Source organism: Mirounga leonina, unplaced genomic scaffold (assembly GCF_011800145.1).
Source record: "Mirounga leonina isolate KUSES-001 unplaced genomic scaffold, KU_Mleo_1.0 Mir_127, whole genome shotgun sequence".
Lineage (NCBI taxonomy): Eukaryota > Metazoa > Chordata > Mammalia > Carnivora > Phocidae > Mirounga > Mirounga leonina.
Window position 1 is genome coordinate 36,422,006 of NW_023270316.1, and position 17,644 is coordinate 36,439,649.

The 17,644-nt window shown below is 33.9% G+C and overlaps 1 protein-coding gene and 1 non-coding gene across 3 annotated transcripts in view; both read left to right on the forward strand.

The window, feature by feature from the left end:
* Nucleotides 1-17,644, forward strand: part of KLHL1 (kelch like family member 1) — a 357,107-nt gene that overhangs the window by 172,403 nt on the left and 167,060 nt on the right. The gene's annotated exons all lie outside the window — the stretch shown is intronic.
* Nucleotides 10,224-10,326, forward strand: LOC118009770. Its single transcript, XR_004679036.1, has one exon. It is a non-coding gene; the product is annotated as a U6 spliceosomal RNA (small nuclear RNA).

A 17,644-nucleotide genomic window follows, 5' to 3' on the forward strand; every position in this document is an offset into this window, starting at 1 on the left:
TTTAAGTACTCAGTGATGCAGTGTGCGTTTGAATGGTGTGCTTCCACAGGTAAGAAGCCTTTAGTGATTTGTGATGGTTGTCAGCAGACTGAAAACATCATTTGACTTAGGAAAGAATATTATTTTACTGGATCATTTAGAACCAAAAGTGAACAGTTGGATGAACTCACTTGAAATTCATCATAGTAAATTGACACTCTTTTCTTTTACTTTTGAAGTCATAAAATGCCCTGAGAATTATTGCTTTATTTTATTTCAAGAAGCCAGAAATATGAGTGATGTATTCCAGCTTAGTGCAAATAAAACTTGGTAATAAACATAACTTAAGACAAACAACTTCAAGATCTATAAACTTCCCCAAGTAAATATATCTTTCGGTAGCCTAGACAACAGAGATAGGAATCAATGGAGCCTCAGGTTCCAGGCCAAAATAAAATAACTTTTCTGATAGATCAACAGATGAAAAACTTACCAACTCCAAGAATCAGCTTGGGTGAACAGAATAACATGAGCCAACCATCAGCTCTTCATTCAATGGTATTCTCCAATATCAAATGTTAGTAGAAAATAGGTTTATCTTATTGAACAAAGAACAAATCATAGGTTTATCTTATCACCAAAGAACAAAAAACTTTATCATAATATACAGTGCCCTTTATCTTATTTTTAAAAGCCAATATGATGTATATCAAATTAGATTTTGAAAGGTACATAATTCCCTCCAAATATTAGTTTTTATTGCTATTATTGTTTTAATCTACACTATGACTAAATAATAAGATTTTGTACAAATATGATATTAGCATATCATATCTCTAACATTAAATGTTGTAACCTAAAATTTTAATTAATAATATCTTAGAATTTTTGACATTCCTTGAAGCTCATTTTTTTTCTCTTGATGCTCGTTTTTAAAATAATTTATGAGATACCAGACACCTTTGAGATTAAGGAAAAAATGGTCCAAATCCTGGCATAGATATTGCAGAAATAATTCTTACTAGATAGATAGACACCCAAGTGGCTCAGTTGGTTAAGTGGCCGGCTCTTGATTTTGGCTCAGGTCACGGTCTCTGGGTGCTGGGATCGAGCCCTGTGTTGGGCTCCAAAATTAGCAGGGAGCCTGCTTCAGGATTCGATCGCTCTCTCTCTTTCTCTCCCCCTCTGCACCTCCCCCATCCCCCACTTGCTCATTCTTTCTCTATAATAAATAAATAAATCTTAGAAACAAATGAGTAAACTAAATAATTTATCAAGTCTCTCTTTAAAACATTAGGTAAAAGTCTAAGCTGCCCTCTTTATTTGTTTGTTTATTTTATCCAGAATATGTTCCCATCAGTGCTGCTTTGGTTTTGGCCAACAATCTCATTTTTTAACTAGTTTGTTTCCAATTCCATTATACCCTAATTGCTGAAGGTGTGTGAGATTTCAACACTTCTTAGACACAAAAAGAAGGTAAAGTATAAGAAAAAAAATGCACTGAAAATTATAAGACTCAGCTTTTTAACTGTTTAATAAAACTGTGTGTCTTTGAGCAATTCACTCGAGATCTCTCTCATTAACTGTAAGATGATGTAGTTTATTTGCAATCGTACTAGTCCCATGTGGTCCCTTGCAGCCTTATGATTTTCCAAATATCTTGTTAAATCTGAAATTCCATGAACTGTGAATGCATTTCTAGATAAGGTGGATAAGTGCCATTTTATCATTAAATAATAAAACCTTAGTGTCACTACAAGTAGAACAAATAATTATGGAAGAATGAATAAACATTTTCCTGCTTCCAAATGTTTTATGTTTTATAAAAACAACATTATTGAGGTAATAATTCACCAACCATACAATTCACCGATTTAAAGTGTACAACTCAATGCTTTTTAGTATATTCACAGAATTGTACCTCCATCACTATAATCAGTTTTCAAACATTTCCATCACTTTATAAAGAAACCCGGTATCTGTTAATAGTAACCACCCCCCATTGAAATCATGCAGTATGTGGACTTTTGAGACTGGCTTCTTTTTGCTTGGTATAACATTTTCAAGATTCATTCTTGTTATAGCATATGCTAATACTTCATTTCTTTTTATTAGCAAATAATATTACACCACATAGAGCCCCATTTTCTGTATCTATTCATCCTCTGATGGACATTTGAGTTGTTTACACTTGGAGCCATTATGAATAATCCTGCTATTCATATACAAGTTTTTTTTTAAAGATTTTATTTATTTATTCATGAGAGAGAGAGAGAGAGAGGGGGGCAGAGGCAGAGGGAGAAGCAGGCTCCCCGCGGAGCAGGGAGCCCGATGCGGGGCTCGATCCCAGGACCCTGGGATCATGACCTGAGCCGAAGGCAGATGCTTAACCGACTGAGCCACCCGGGCGTCCCCATATACAAGTTTTTGTGTGGACATAATATTTTCTTTTTTTTGGAAAGGTAACCAGAAATGAAGTGGTTGTATAGTATCTATGTTAAAGATTCTAAAGACCTAGCAGATTGTTTTTCAGAGTAGCCGCACCCATTTCACATTCCCTACAAGAGTGTCTAAGATTTCAATTTCTCTATATCCTTGCCAATAATTTTTTATTAACTTTCTTCTTAATTATAGCCACCTTGTGGTTGTGAAGTGATAACTTGTTTTGATTTGCATTTCTCCAATCCTCATGAAATTCCACATCTTTTCATGTACTTATTAGATATTTTTACATCTTCTTTGGAGAAATCTCTCTTCTGTTCTTATTGTTGAGTTATAAAAGTTCTTTATGTATTAGAGACTTTCTCTGGGCTTGGCCCAAATGGCTTTACATGCATTAGTGAAACATCCCTGTGAGATAGGTAAAACTATTGTTCTCATTTTGTAGATGAGAAAACCAAGATACGAGATTAAATGTCTTGCCCAAAGTTACCCAGCTAATGAATTGTAGATATTGAATTCTAATATACAGCACAAGTATTAATCACTATGTATCACTGCCTTAGGTTTTACTTAAAAAATATATTATCCAAAGATGAAGATAACTTTTCAAAACTGGTTTTTAAAAACATGATTGGAGAAAGTACATATTTTCGCCTTAATTTAAGTAAATAATGTGGGATAATGTAATCAATGTCAAACATGGACTATATATGTAAAATATTTTAGGAAGTATAAAGCACGGGGGTGCCTGGGTGGCTCAGAGGGTTAAGCAGCTGCCTTCGGCTCCGGTCATGATCTCAGGGTCCGGGGATCGAGCCCTGCTTCGGGCTCCCTGCTCGTCAGGGAGCCTGCTTCTCCCTGTCCTGCTCATCTTGCTTGTGCTCTCTGATTCTCTCTCTCAAATAAATAAATAAAATCTTAAAAAAAAAGGAAGTATAAAGTGCAAGGCTAATGAAAGGCATCATTATATTTTTATCAACACACCTCGGTTTACTTCTAATCTTAGAAGAGCGGGTGTTGCTCCAACTATTCAAGACTAATTCTTCCACTTCTTGATCTCAACCCCCCTCTATTATTATTAGAACTTTTTCCTGTTAAATGCCTTCTTTTATAAATTGTCTTTTTTTTTTTGCACTGATACAATCTAACCAAAATGTTTTTCTCTATTTTCACTTCCCCATCACCATCCACTCTGCAGTATAATCTTAAAGTTACTGTAATAATTATGAGAAGGAGATGACTCAGCTTAGTTGGCACTGAGGCCTTTAAATAATGATGGAAGCTCGAGTTTGGCGGTAGATTACACTTTGAGGGATTTTCAGGGTACTTGGGAATTAAGGAATATTTGTTTATCCTCTATCCACCTGTTCCTCATTCTTTCTCTCCACTATACACCCATAACTTAAGACATACTGTCTAATGGAGAATAGGCAGTCTACAAAATAAATCCAGAAAGAAATTTAGTAGGCTTGTTTGATCTGGGTTTCATCTGGTATCATCATTCAAAAATACCTTACCAGGAGAGAGAAAGAAAACTTGCTGCATGCCAATACTAAACAAATTCATAGTGATAAGGTTCCTTTTGATCTAGACAGAAAAAAATGGGAGCCCTGAATGTTTCAATAGGCATAAAGAGGACAGCAAGCTGTAGAAAGATGTTAAAGCTTTAGGGCATGTTAAGTCCCCAGGCCTTCATATTTTGGAACAAAATATAGAAGCAATGGTTACCTGAGTAATTGGGGCAGCTTGACTGTTCCTAATATATAAGAAATAAATTTTATATTTATATTTAAATATTTATAAATATTATATAATTATATAATAAAAATATTTATAAATATTATAATGATATTTCCATATCCAGATAAGGATTGTATCCTTTCAACACCACTAAATTTCTTATTGAACCTTATTTTATACTGGCTTACTACTACTATATAAGATGGGGAAATAGGTAAAAGTGACTTATAAACAAACATTTTCCAAAGTTAAAACATAATGCTAATACAAACAAAAAATAATGAGTCACACAAATATATATTGAGCACATGCCATATAATTTTTCTTATGAATGAGAGTATCAGCAGGGTGGTAAACTAGTTTAAAGAGACCAAAGTCACTAAGAATAAGAATGCCGAAATAAACTTGCAAAGTTAAAGACAAAGCCAGTTAATGTCCTACAAGGCATTGAACTTTAAGCATTATTGTTTCTCTTTTCCACAGGCAGAAATTATTTGCAACTATCATTATTCTGCAAGTTAATATGTAATTTCACAGATCTTAATCTCTAATCAATAGAAATGGTAATCAAACAAATGTATATTCTCCTAGAAAATTAAATAATTCTTCAATGGTGACTTTCATGCTCCAATACAACATTAAAATGATATACAGTCATCCATGTATCTTATTTACAAGTGTCGCATAATATTTCTTAGCTACATAGAGAGCAGAAAGGACAAGCAATTACAGTTTCTTTACAATTTCACCAAAATAATATTAAAAATTAGAACAGATTACTATAAGACAGATAATATTCTAAGTATTATATATTAACTATTTTAATCCTAGCAATGCTTTGAGATAGTATCTTTACAGTCAAAGAAACTGAGGCAAAGAAAAGTTAATTAACTCACTGAACTGTACTCGTTCTGAGTATATGAGCCAGAATTCAGATTAGGGGAACTAGCTTCTAAGTCTATAACTTTAACCATTGCACTATATTGCCTCTCAGTAACTCTCCATCTTATTTCCGGATTCCTCTTCAACTATTTTAGTGCCAAAAGAGAATCTCTCTTCCCATCAACACTTCCTAAAATCACCTCAAAGAGCAATATAATAGCCCTAACAATGATGATGATGATGATGATTCTGTTCAAAAACTGGCATTTTAAAAAGCAATGTAAGTGTAAATAAAAGCATCTTAACAATGTAATGTTTTTGATCTGTAGTTGACACTGAAAAATTTGAAGTTTTCCTATAATCACAATATCAACACAAGAACCCTAGCACCTGCCCTCCAAACCAGATCACCACCTCTAAGCAACTCCGAAGTAGAAATTCTTGAATCCGCATTGCACTATGGATTCAGTCTCCACTGAGGCATAGGAAAGCTATGGCCAAATGGACCAGTGACCCCCACAGTTTGAAAATCCAGTTGTACTTTTCTGTCCCCATTTTCTGCAGTGTTAGACCCTAATGAACACTTTCTTCTTTTTTTTTTTTTTAAAGATTTTATTTATTTATTTGAGAGAGAATGAGAGAGAGCACATGAGAGGGGGGAGGGTCAGAGGGAGAAGCAGACTCCCCGCCGAGCAGGGAGCCCGATGCGGGACTCGATCCCGGGCCTCCAGGATCATGACCTGAGCCGAAGGCAGTCGCTTAACCAACTGAGCCACCCAGGCGCCCTAGATGCAATCTTTCTTGACATGAGCAATGATTTTGGTGCTCCTGCACATGACAGATTTCTTTCTTTTTTTTTTTTTTTAAGATTTTATTTATTTTATTTGAGAGAAAGAGAATGAGAGACAGAGAGCATGAGAGGGAGGAGGGTCAGAGGGAGAAGCAGACTCCCTGCCAAGCAGGGAGCCCGATGCGGGACTCGATCCTGAGACTCCAGGATCGTGACCTGAGCCGAAGGCAGTCGCCCAACCGACTGAGCCACCCAGGCGCCCCTGAACACTTTCTTCTTTAGAGTGCCTCTAACCTTGAATTTTGAGGCCACCTTCATTACTGTTTTCCTTTCTCTCTTACCATTGACTGAACCTGATTTCTTCCCTTTTGCCTAGAGTTCACTACTCTGTTAAATCTCTCATCTGTTCTTACCTGAGATGTTGAATTAGCTTCTATTTCTTTTTCTCCCCATCTAATTCATTTAAAAATATTTTATAATGGGGCACCTGGGTGGCTCAGTCGTTAAGCGTCTGCCTTCGGCTCAGGTCACGATCCCAGGGTCCTGGGATCGAGTCCCACATCGGGCTCTCTGCTCGGCAGGAAGCCTGCTTCTCCCTCTCCCACTCCCCCTGCTTGTGTCCCTGCTCTCGCTATCTCGCTCTCTGTCAAGTAAATAAATAGAATCTTTAAAAAAAATAAAAAAATAAAATAAAATAAAATAAATATTTTATAATGTAATATTTGAAATTTATTTGTAATGTTTTCAAATATTTTATTTGTAAATGTTTATTCATTTTAAGCAGTTTATTTTATAAAATTTGAAACTTAGAATATATATTAATATTATAAAGTATAATACTCAAATAACTTTCCACCATAGTAGTACCTAACTTAAAAATCAAACTTCTTAAGTACACTTCTACCTGTGCACTCCATGAAATCCTTTCTACCTGTTGTTCCCTCAGTGGTAAACATTATTCTTTGAGGATAGTAAGAATTTTGTGTTTTCAATACATGTGTTCTTTGTAATGTATTTATCACACCTGTATGTATCCCTAAATGTATATTTTTTAGTTGTGCTTATTCTCGAGCTTTTTTTTTTTTTAAGATTTTATTTATTTATTTGAGAGAGAGAGAAAGAGACAGAGAGCATGTGCAGGGGGAGGGGCAAAGGAGGAAGGAGAAGCAGACTCTTCCCTGACTAGGGATCCAGATGCAGGGCTCCATTCCAGGACCCTGAGATCATGACCTGAGCTGAAAGCAGATGCTTAACCAACTGAGCCACCCAGGTGCCCTGTTGTCGACCTTTATAAAAATTGCTAAAGTCATAGTTTTCAGTGGAGTAAAAATAACATTTTATTTTTTAATTTTCTTAAGTTAGGTGGCTAATTTCCTTAGACCCAAATGTGGTTAAATCTATTGGCAGCTAAACATTCTTTAGTGGTTTCCCCAGTAATAAGTATAAACTGTTAGCATACAGTGATTTTATAATCTGGTGCCTACCTACTTTTCCAGCCATATTACCAGATTTCCCTGGACCTCTGCTACCCTGCCATACTCAATACTTACAGCTCCACACCATTCCGTGATACTTCAACTCTGTGTCCTTACACACTATTCTCCTTCTACCTAAGCGTTTTACTCTTCCTGCATGTGCTCTCAAAATTCTAATTTAATTTTCAACCCTAAAATATAACTTAAATGTCCCCTTACATATCTCCTAGCCACCCTGAAAACTTTTACTATGCTTTCATATAACCTTGTCCTTACATCGGTTGTAGAACTTATTACATTTTGGGGCGCCTGGGTGGCTCAGTTGGTTAAGCGACTGCCTTCGGCTCAGGTCATGATCCTGGAGTCCCGGGATCGAGTCCCGCATCGGGCTCCCTGCTCGGCGGGGGGTCTGCTTCTCCCTCTGACCCTCCCCCTCTCATGCTCTCTGTCTCCCATTCTCTCTCTCAGATAAATAAATAAAACCTTAAAAAAAAAAAAGAACTTATTACATTTTATGTGTATTATTTATTCCTAATCTCCATGAGACATTAGTTTTTTTAAAAGTTAGAATCTACTGGTCTACCTCACCTACAACTTGAAAAAATATATTGTTTTGATTGAATGATCAGGCAAATGAACAAATAATAGACTAAGCTTATGAATGAGGAAAAAAGGGGAATAAAATCCCACACAATATTTGAGAAAAGGAAAGAATAGGAACAGGGTTAGGATTTAGAGGCTGGCTTCACACTGAGTTTGAAATGACCAAGTTTCATCAAATAGGGAGGACAGAACTTTAAGAGAGATCTGTTGCATGCATTTGGAATACTATGAAATAGTTTCAGAAATAATTTTAAGCCTGGATTAATTCAACTCTCAGTCTGTATACAATAATATTTATGTAGCAAATGCTCATTTGAAACGCCTGAGATATTGCTGTGCAAGACTGTGCTGTGCTGAATAGAACCCTATTATTGCACTCACATTGATAGATGGGGATTATAAGATTATATCTGCCTTAATAGACGCCCTACAAGACACATGCATTATAAATCATGTTGCCGACAATAAAAGTGACTTGACCTGCTGTATAACTTTATCTTATCAGATTGCTAGTAAGGTGTTTGATAATGTTTCTTTTTACTAAAGAAAGAGGTTTTTAATTTATCCCAAAGAAAATTATTGCAATTGCAACCCTGCTTTAGTTCTTTACTGGCTAGATTTTCTTATGGAAAAGAAATATATGTCCTTTGTTACTTGGTCAGTAAAATCATTTACATTTTCACATACAGAAGTCTCATTATCTGCTAAGTTGGTGCTGAAACAGCATGAGGCATTAATTGTTATGCAGAAATAGACTTAGGAATATGCTAAAATAGGATAGGGGTTAACATTTATGACTGCTTATGTATTTGTATATTTAATGTTCCTGTTTATTTCATGTGCAACCTTTACTTTATGAGTGAATACAGAGGAGAATTAATGTTTGTGAGCGGTTTTGTGTCAGAGATAATATGTGAACAGTTATGTTTGTTGACCTCTCTCTTTTTCTTCTAAGAACATTTGTGAATGAAAAATTCAATGAACAAGAATTTTTTTCATTCACTGTTACGCTTTGTTCTGTGATTATGTTTGGTATAAAGAAGCATATCTGTATACATCTCCATAAAATAAAGAGCTCAAGACAGTCATAAATTTATGTAAAATCTAATATTTTCTAAGAACATGTCAAAACAACACAAATACCCAAGATAACCTATTTATGCCTTGCTATATTACTCATCAATTTAACTTTCTTAAATTTTTTCAACCAAAAGATATTTTTACATTAATTTTTCACTCCCTTTTACTTTCTTATATGCGTGAAGTAACGTTGCCTAATCCTTCATGGTGACATTAATTTAGGAATGTCACTTTCATTATACCCATGTCATTGGGTTTGGCCTGAATATCTGTTAAAATAACACTGTAAATTACAAATGGACTAATGCTTTATGTCTTTAAACATTTATTTACTTTCTTAATTTTGTTACAGTGGGGTTAACCTAGGATTCACTTACTGTCTTCCAAAGTTTAGAGATAGACAAGTTCACATACATTTTAAATGAATGGGAATTCTGGTAAAGATAGTAAGCACTGTTTTCATAACTCCTTTCACAACTCTCCAAATGAATGGAAAAACGCAGAACAAAGAAGAAAGTTCATCTGCATTTGAGCTAGTGAATTATAATAACTCATGATGTAAACTCTGAAGAAAAAAGCTGCCAAACCAAGTAAAAATTAGGTCCAATGTAAAAGGGAAGCATCAATTTGACATATATCTTTAGTTTCTATCATTATGCCAGCAGGCGAGTTGTGTGAAAAAGTGGATTCTACTTTGGAGATATGAAAGGACATGGCTAGGCCATAAGAAAAATGAGGGCACCCCACTTTTGTTCCATCAGCTAAGCTAAAATAATGGAAGAAGCAGAACTGAAAGAAACATATTCAACTTTTTTTTTTTTTTTTGGACCAATTGTAACCTAAACTTGAAGATGAGTCAGCGCCAAATAGAGAACAGAAATATCTGAGTACATTGTTTTGGACACTGGGCTCTGAAGATTGCCTCAGGCTGCCCTGGTTTGCTCTGGGTACCCAGACTGGGTTGAGGTCTCAGACATTCCCCTGAACTTACTATTAGACCCTCCTGCAGAGCTGGCCTTGGCTGTGTGATTGGGGATTCCATCTATTTGTAAAGAAAATTGGTGTCACTAATGTACCCAGTACGCGTTTTTCTGCCACCTGTCTTATTTATCTTTTCCACTCAAGCAACTTCACAGCTGAACAAAAAACCACAAATCAACAATCTAACCAACCGGTTTAAAGGCCATGGATAGAATTCAAATTATGTCAGTTAAAAAAAGAGGAATCAGCGCTTGCTTGGGCAGCATACATACTAAAATTGGAACGATACAGAGAAGATAAACATGCCCCCCATGCAAGGATGACATGCAAATTTATGAAGCATTCCATGTTAAAAAAAAAAAAAAAAAAGAGGAATCAGTTAAGGAAAATTGGCAGCATCTGTTCTGGACACGTATCAGTCCCAGATACTAGATAAACATGTTTCCTTTTGATAGTAATCATCATCATTATCATCATCTGTAACAACAACAACAAACCTTACAAATAAGTGAAGGACATAAATATTGTATGTAAGATATGCAGATGCTTTGAAAGAATATTTTACCAGGTATAGAAAAGGAGTAAAATTTCTAGAGCTCTTTTCATTTTTTTTTTTTTTTTCAGAGCTCGTTTCATTGAGTGTAACATTGAAGAATAGAATATCCAAGCCTCAGATACTTGCTACTTTTGGGGCAAAATGCCAACTTAGCCCATGATGGTGCAAGGCAAGTTTGGCCATTTCTTCTGATTCTATAGTTCAGGTACATATTACTAAGACACAGAAGTTGTATTTCCAAAAGTTCATAGAGGAACAAAATATTGCTCAGAATTGTGAATAGTTTGTATGTCTGATTATGGAGTATGTGAGAAATAATGTCAAATAAAAAGCTGGAAAATTGGTAGATGATCATCTCTGAAGGGATTCTGTTATCATAATAATAACTTGAATATTTCTCCTATAATTGAACAGGAGATTTTGAAAGCTTTTAGGTACGAGAATTCTACGAACTGTGTCTTACTGAGACAAGCGAGGAGAATGTAGTTAATTGATTGGAGGAAGGGCACCCTAGAAGGGAGAATTGTTGTAGGCCACCACAATAATCTCTTTAGGAGATGGCTGCACTTAGACTCTTAGGAAGATTTCAGAAATGTTACAGAGGCAGAAAGCACCTGATGAGATTAGACACTAAGTCCAGTTGAGCCTGACCTTTAATTACATTGTATTGTTGTGGTTGACTCTAAACTATATTAGGTTTGTGGTTTCATTAAAGGAGTCCAGTTATCAAGAACATCTGCAATTAGCTGACATAAAGTGACTGTACAAAGATATCTTTTTGTGAAGTGCTAGCAAAGCAAGGAAGGTAAACAAATAAATAAACAAGTCATTTACTTTGTTTCTTCCTCATACAACATTCAATTTCACGGCCAGTCAAAAATAATTAGGGTATATAAAACTCCATGCTGTATGAGACAAAATACAAGTAGCATTTTAGGAGAAAATATTTAAAACATTTAATTAAAAAAGATTACTCTTCATAATATGAACCAGATTTACAAGTTATTTAAAAAAAAATGAGTGAACCAATTTAAAAATGTGGCAAAACATAAAAACCCAGGAAGCCATAGTACTAAACTTTAGTGACAATTAAATGAAGATTAGAGCAAACATGCTACTTTACTTTTCTCCTATAAGGTTATCAAAAATAAATCAATAAAATTTAAGTCTAATAACAGTCATTGGGAAGGTGAAGTAAAGTACAGTATTTCAATAACTGTTGTTAAGAATGTAAATTCTGGAAGCAATTTGGCCATACTGATTAAAATAGCAAGTATGGGGTGCCCCACAGCAAATCAATCTCAATTTTAGGAATCAGTGCTATGGAAATACATGTGTAAGTACAGATGTTAGACAATAAAGTACACTTCAGATATTTTAGTAAAGTAAGTCACTGAAATGACTACCTAAACTATCTATAAGCCTCACTTGTGAAGTAAAATATAGTGCTATGCTGCTACCAAAATGTGATAGAAGGATAATTTACTGACATCAAAAGATATCTGGGACATAATGTCATACCAAAGGAAAAATAAAACAAAAGCTTTGCAGAAAACAATATATAGCAGAAAAATGGTTTTGTGTATATATGTGTCTGTGTATATACATGTATTTGTATGCCTGAGTGTAGGTGTGTGAGTGAATATATACTTATACAGAAAAAGGAGAGAGCATGGCAAAATTATACTCCAAACTTAGTTATTGCTAGATACGTCTTTATTGCCATTTTATTACCTGTTTTGTGGTGGTTTTTGAAGATTTTCACTGATCCTTTCTTGTATTTCTCTCTTTTGTGGTTTGCTGGTTTTCTTTAGTGATATATTTGGATTACTTTCTCTTTACTTTTTGCATACTTATTAGTGGATTTTGATTTGTGGTTAGCATTCGGTTTGTATATAATATGTTCCCCATATAGCAGTCTATATTAAGTTGATGGTCGCTTAAGTTTGAAACCATTCTTTATTCTTCTGCTCCCCACGTTTTAGGTATATGGTGTCATATTTTACATTCTATTATTTTGTGAGTTCCTTGACTGATATTTTACAAAAATATTCATATTTTTCACAGCTTTGTGTTTCTTACTTTCATACTGTCACTTTTGGTCTTTCCTTTCCATTGAGTCCCCCTTAATATTTCTTGCAGAGCTAGTTTAGTGGTCATGAAATCCTTTAGTTTCTGTTGGTCTGGGAAACTCTTTATCTCTCCTCCTATTGCAGGGTAGAGTATTTGACTACAGATTTTTCGCATTCAGCAATTTGAATATATCATGCCACTGTCTTGGGCTTTGAAAGTTTCCGCTAAAAACCTCTTGATAGTCTTATGGGGGTTTCCCTTATATGTAACTGTCTTCTTCCATCTCAATGTTTTTAAATTTTCTTTCTTTATCATTATAGTTTGCCATTTTAATTATAATATGTCTTGGTGTGGATCTACTTTTGTTGATTTTGTTGGAGGTTCTCTGGGTCTCCTGGGTCTGGATATCTGTAACCTTCCCCAGATTAGGGAAGTTTTCAGCTATTATCTCTTCAAATAAATTTTCTGCCCCCTTTTCTCTCTTCTTCTTCCATGACTCCTATAATGCGAATGTTATTACATTTGATGGAGTCCCTGAGCTCCCTAAATCTATTCTCATTTTGCATAATTCTTTTTTCTCTATTATGTTCAGCTTGATTACTTGCTCTGTCTTCTAGATCATTAATTTGTTCCTCTGCTTCTTCCAGCCTGATATTCATTCCATCAGTCTTGTTTGTCGTTTTGTTTATTGAGCCCTTTATCTCTGCTGTGTTATTCCTTACTTCTGTATCAAACTTAGTATGAAATTCTTTGTGGCATATTGACCATTCATTATGTGGTTTGCAAACATTGGAAATTTATGAAACACTATTAAATTATGTAGGCCAAGGTAGTCCAGTAAATATACTTTAAAAGCTTCCAGGCATCTTTGTTAGAGATGGTGAGACAATGTTAAATATGACAATATTTTTCTAGCAGGAAAAGTTTTCAGTGTGGTGGGATTAGCCAGACTATTTGGAGACCACAAAGGAGGGGACTCTTGACTAAGGAACTTAAGAAAGATTTCACAGTTGATTTAATGCTTCATAAGAGGCTTGACAAAAAGGAAAGAAAACAAAAGAAAAAGAAAGAAGACCAATAGCAATGGATAGAAAGAATATAGTAACATATTAATTACTGATAACTTCTGGATTTATTACATTGTTTTTACTAGCTTTATAAAATGTCTTTCATAAACTCAGAGGGCTTTATAATGCAATTTTGTGTTTTATCCTCATTATGTAGTTGTGTATTAAAATATAGGGACTTCTATTCCATTAAAAAATTCTAGAAATTATTTCCAAGACACACAATGTCATTCATGGAATGAATAAGAACATTTTTATGATCTATATCATTGATATTTAATAAACTATTGGGAAAACATTTTGACAGTAATGAGAAAACATCTGGACTTCAAGATAAGTTTTTTTTTTAACTTTCTCCAACAATAATGACTGCAAAGTCTGAATATGTTCTATTTTAATAATGATGTCATTTTGTATATATTTTGTGACCTTTCTTTTCTTTACTGGACATATTTCCTGTTTAACCTCCCTTATATTGTAATTTTGAAAGAAAATTCTTTGGAATAATACTATGTGAAATATTTTACAACGGGGTTATATTTTCACTCCAGAAACATTATTTATGTGGATGTAGATCCCATTTTGAATAAATTCTCTGTGCATCTCAAGGTGTGCTTATTTTGCACAAGTTCTGCCATAAATTAGAGGCAGTTAAGATTTCCTCTGGGCTAATATATAACAAGTAAGTATCTAACTTGCAGTTTTATTCCTCTTTTCTTTTCTTTTCCTTCTCTCTCTCTCTCTTTTGAACATCCAGTGAAATATTCCCCCTTTTAATATATCATTGTATTATGTAGTTATATAATATTACTTATATATAATGAAAGTAGATAATTAGTTGTCATAATTTAGTTGAAGCCATACTTAGGAGCCAGGATTTACCTTAAATAGAATGAGTACTTTTAGCTATATGTATCATGTAAACACATTAATATTTAAGATTATTTTAAGTGATATTTTTAATGTGGAGAGAAAACATAGTCTAAAAAAAAGAAAAATATCACTTGTAACATGATAGACAAAATACTGTAATCAACTCTACATTATTTGATCACTTTGGAAGAAATATTGATAAATAGGAATTCACTTATTATATTGTTCAGCCTTTATTTGCCAGTGGAAACAAAGATAATATAAACCAACATCTCCTATACCTTTGGAAATTGATGTCTAAATCAGCTAGTGTAATGAATATGCATTTATTTTGGTCATTGTGTAATTAAACAAGTTATACTTGTTAAAAAGATGTAATAACTCATATATTGTATATAATATATATTTCATTTTATTTGTCAACAAAGAATTTTTATTTTAGTGAAAGTTTTTTCACATTTTTCTCAAATTCTTCCCATACTAAACTTAGGGAATAAATAAACTATGTAATTTTTCTACTTTTGACTGAAATGTTGAATCAGATCATAGAAAGAAAGGATAACTGCCCAAGGAACAAATTCTTATGTCAACTCTTCTCATACACCATTTCTTCACCATATTCAGACTTAAATGACAATACTAATAACTGATAATTACACTTTAATCTACAACTTCTCATTCTCCTGACTCTCTGAACATGTTTCTCAATGTTTTACCTTGGCTACTCTCACCATTCCCCTGCCCTTCACTCCTAGGGTTCTAGTCTTTTTTCTCTTCTCTTAATAATCTATATTTACTCAGGACTTCCATGACCTATGGCTTTAATAATTATTCACAAACCACAACTCAGACTGAAACCTCAGTTCTTATTCTGAAATCCCTTCAAAATTTTCCCCATCTCCATTTTGCTTTATTATAATCTATCCTGCATCCTACTATTATAATCTTTCTATGTAAAAAGCTGGGAATTCTATGAATTGGTTTTCCATTCCCTTCACTATAAAGCCCCAACTCCTTTCAAGACCCTTAAACACTCTTTTAAGGGTCTCTATTTCATCAAATTAGCAGGTTTCTGGTCATATCCACTTTGTTTATCCTCTCCATTTTTTCCCAGAGAATCTGTATTATCTACATTGCAACATTGTTAATTGTACACACTGGAAAATTGTCCATTTCCACCCATGACTTTCAAATGTCTAACCAAGCATTAATGTAAGTGGATCAACTATTCAGAATTATTTGAAACTAAGAGTAAAATTTACATATAAACACAAAATATTTTTAGTATTTTATATGAATTAAGTATTTCCAGGGATTTTTTTTGAAGAATACAATTACTGTGTAAATAGAAGAAATAATATAAATATCTTCTGTTGAGAACATTACCATAGGTGTTTGCCATTTTGAAAGCTTGCAATACAAGTGTCAACACTGCTCGTGGTATTTTAATTGCCAATATAGTGGACTTACTTGTAGCTTTGGGATTCATCATGAATCTATGTAAAATGATACACTTATTTAATACTTCAAAAGGTCAAATTTAAAACAAAATATTTTTTAAAAGAAGAGTAATCAGGTAAATATTCAAAATTGCCTTATTGATCATTGCCCACAAATGTTAGTCATCAATGGCCTACACTGCCAACCAGTCAACTGTTTTATTTGTTTGTTTGCTTGCTTAATGAGTCAAAGATTACACCAAAGCTTTATGAAGAAATATATGCTAGAGTTTGCAAAGATAATTTATACTTCTGAGATTTAAGGGAAAGGTCAAAAGTAGTATTATGAATGTGAAAATAAATGTTTAAATTTGAACAATAAACTCATTTCTTTTAGAATAAGACAGATTATTTAAAAATGTGGTAATATGGTAATTTTCTTACCAACCGAGAAAGCTTACTAATATAATCTAAAATCTAAATGAAATATATAGGGGCACCTGGGTGGCTCAGTCTTTAAGCATCTGCCTTTGGCTCGGGTCATGAACCCAGGGTCCTCGGATAGAGCCCCAAATTGGGCCCCCTGCTCGGCAGGAGGCTTGCTTCTTCCTCTCCCACTCCCCCTGCTTGTGTTCCCTCTCTCGCTGTCTCTCTCTCTGTCAAATAAATAAATAAAATCTTTTAAAAAATAAATTATATATATATAGTCCATCAAGAGTTATACTATTTTAGGTAGACTTGATAAGATGGAGTAAGGTGTCCAAAGTATATGTAACAACTACAATCAAATGAATTTTCATTACAAATAAAGAAAGTATCATTTATGAAAATCAGGATAGAAATTTTACCTCTTTTGTTAGCATTCTATTGTAGTACCAAGAGAATGAATGAATAAAAACTAAACCATATTTTAGAAGGGTTTTGTATCCAAGATTAAGGCTATAAAATTATAACTTGAAGTTTACAATTTTTTCTCATTATTAAAAAATACTAATTTCAGGAAATCTAGAAAATCTAAAACTAAGCAAAAATAATAAAAAGAAACCACTCAAAATATCATCACTATAAGATGATTACTTTTAAGTGTTTCATTGTAGCCCTATTTTCCTGCATATTAATTTCATTAATTAAATTGATCATACATTGATTAATTTGGTCTTGAAGGGGCAATAAAAACATGAAGATTTTTTCTCACAAATGTCCCTGTCAATCACTCTGTGAGTCCCTTATTCCTTGACCCACTGAATAAAATAAAAAACAGGCACCATGGCTCTCGTGATGATTTTTAGATAATAAAAGTTCCCCCAGGAATCTTGAGTCACAGAAATAGCCTCATTTCTGTAACTAAAATGTCCAGTCTTGTCAAATAACTTGTTAGGTGAGTCCTGTGGAACCTTGGTGACTGCTTAATAAGTGGCAGTTCTCATGGGATGTTAAGAAGGAAGGAAAACATGTAGTGTATTTACGTATTAAAAATTCACTATGTGAAGCCAGTTTGCTGATCAAGATTCTTATGCCAGTTATTTTAGTTCCTTGGGAGATTTTGGTAAACAGAGTTAATCTGGGGGCATTAATGAATTAGTATGGCAATAAAGTTAAATGATCTTCTGGGTTGCTGTGATAGTGTAAATTTGTAAAACTTGGAGTTAACTTATTGCAGTGTT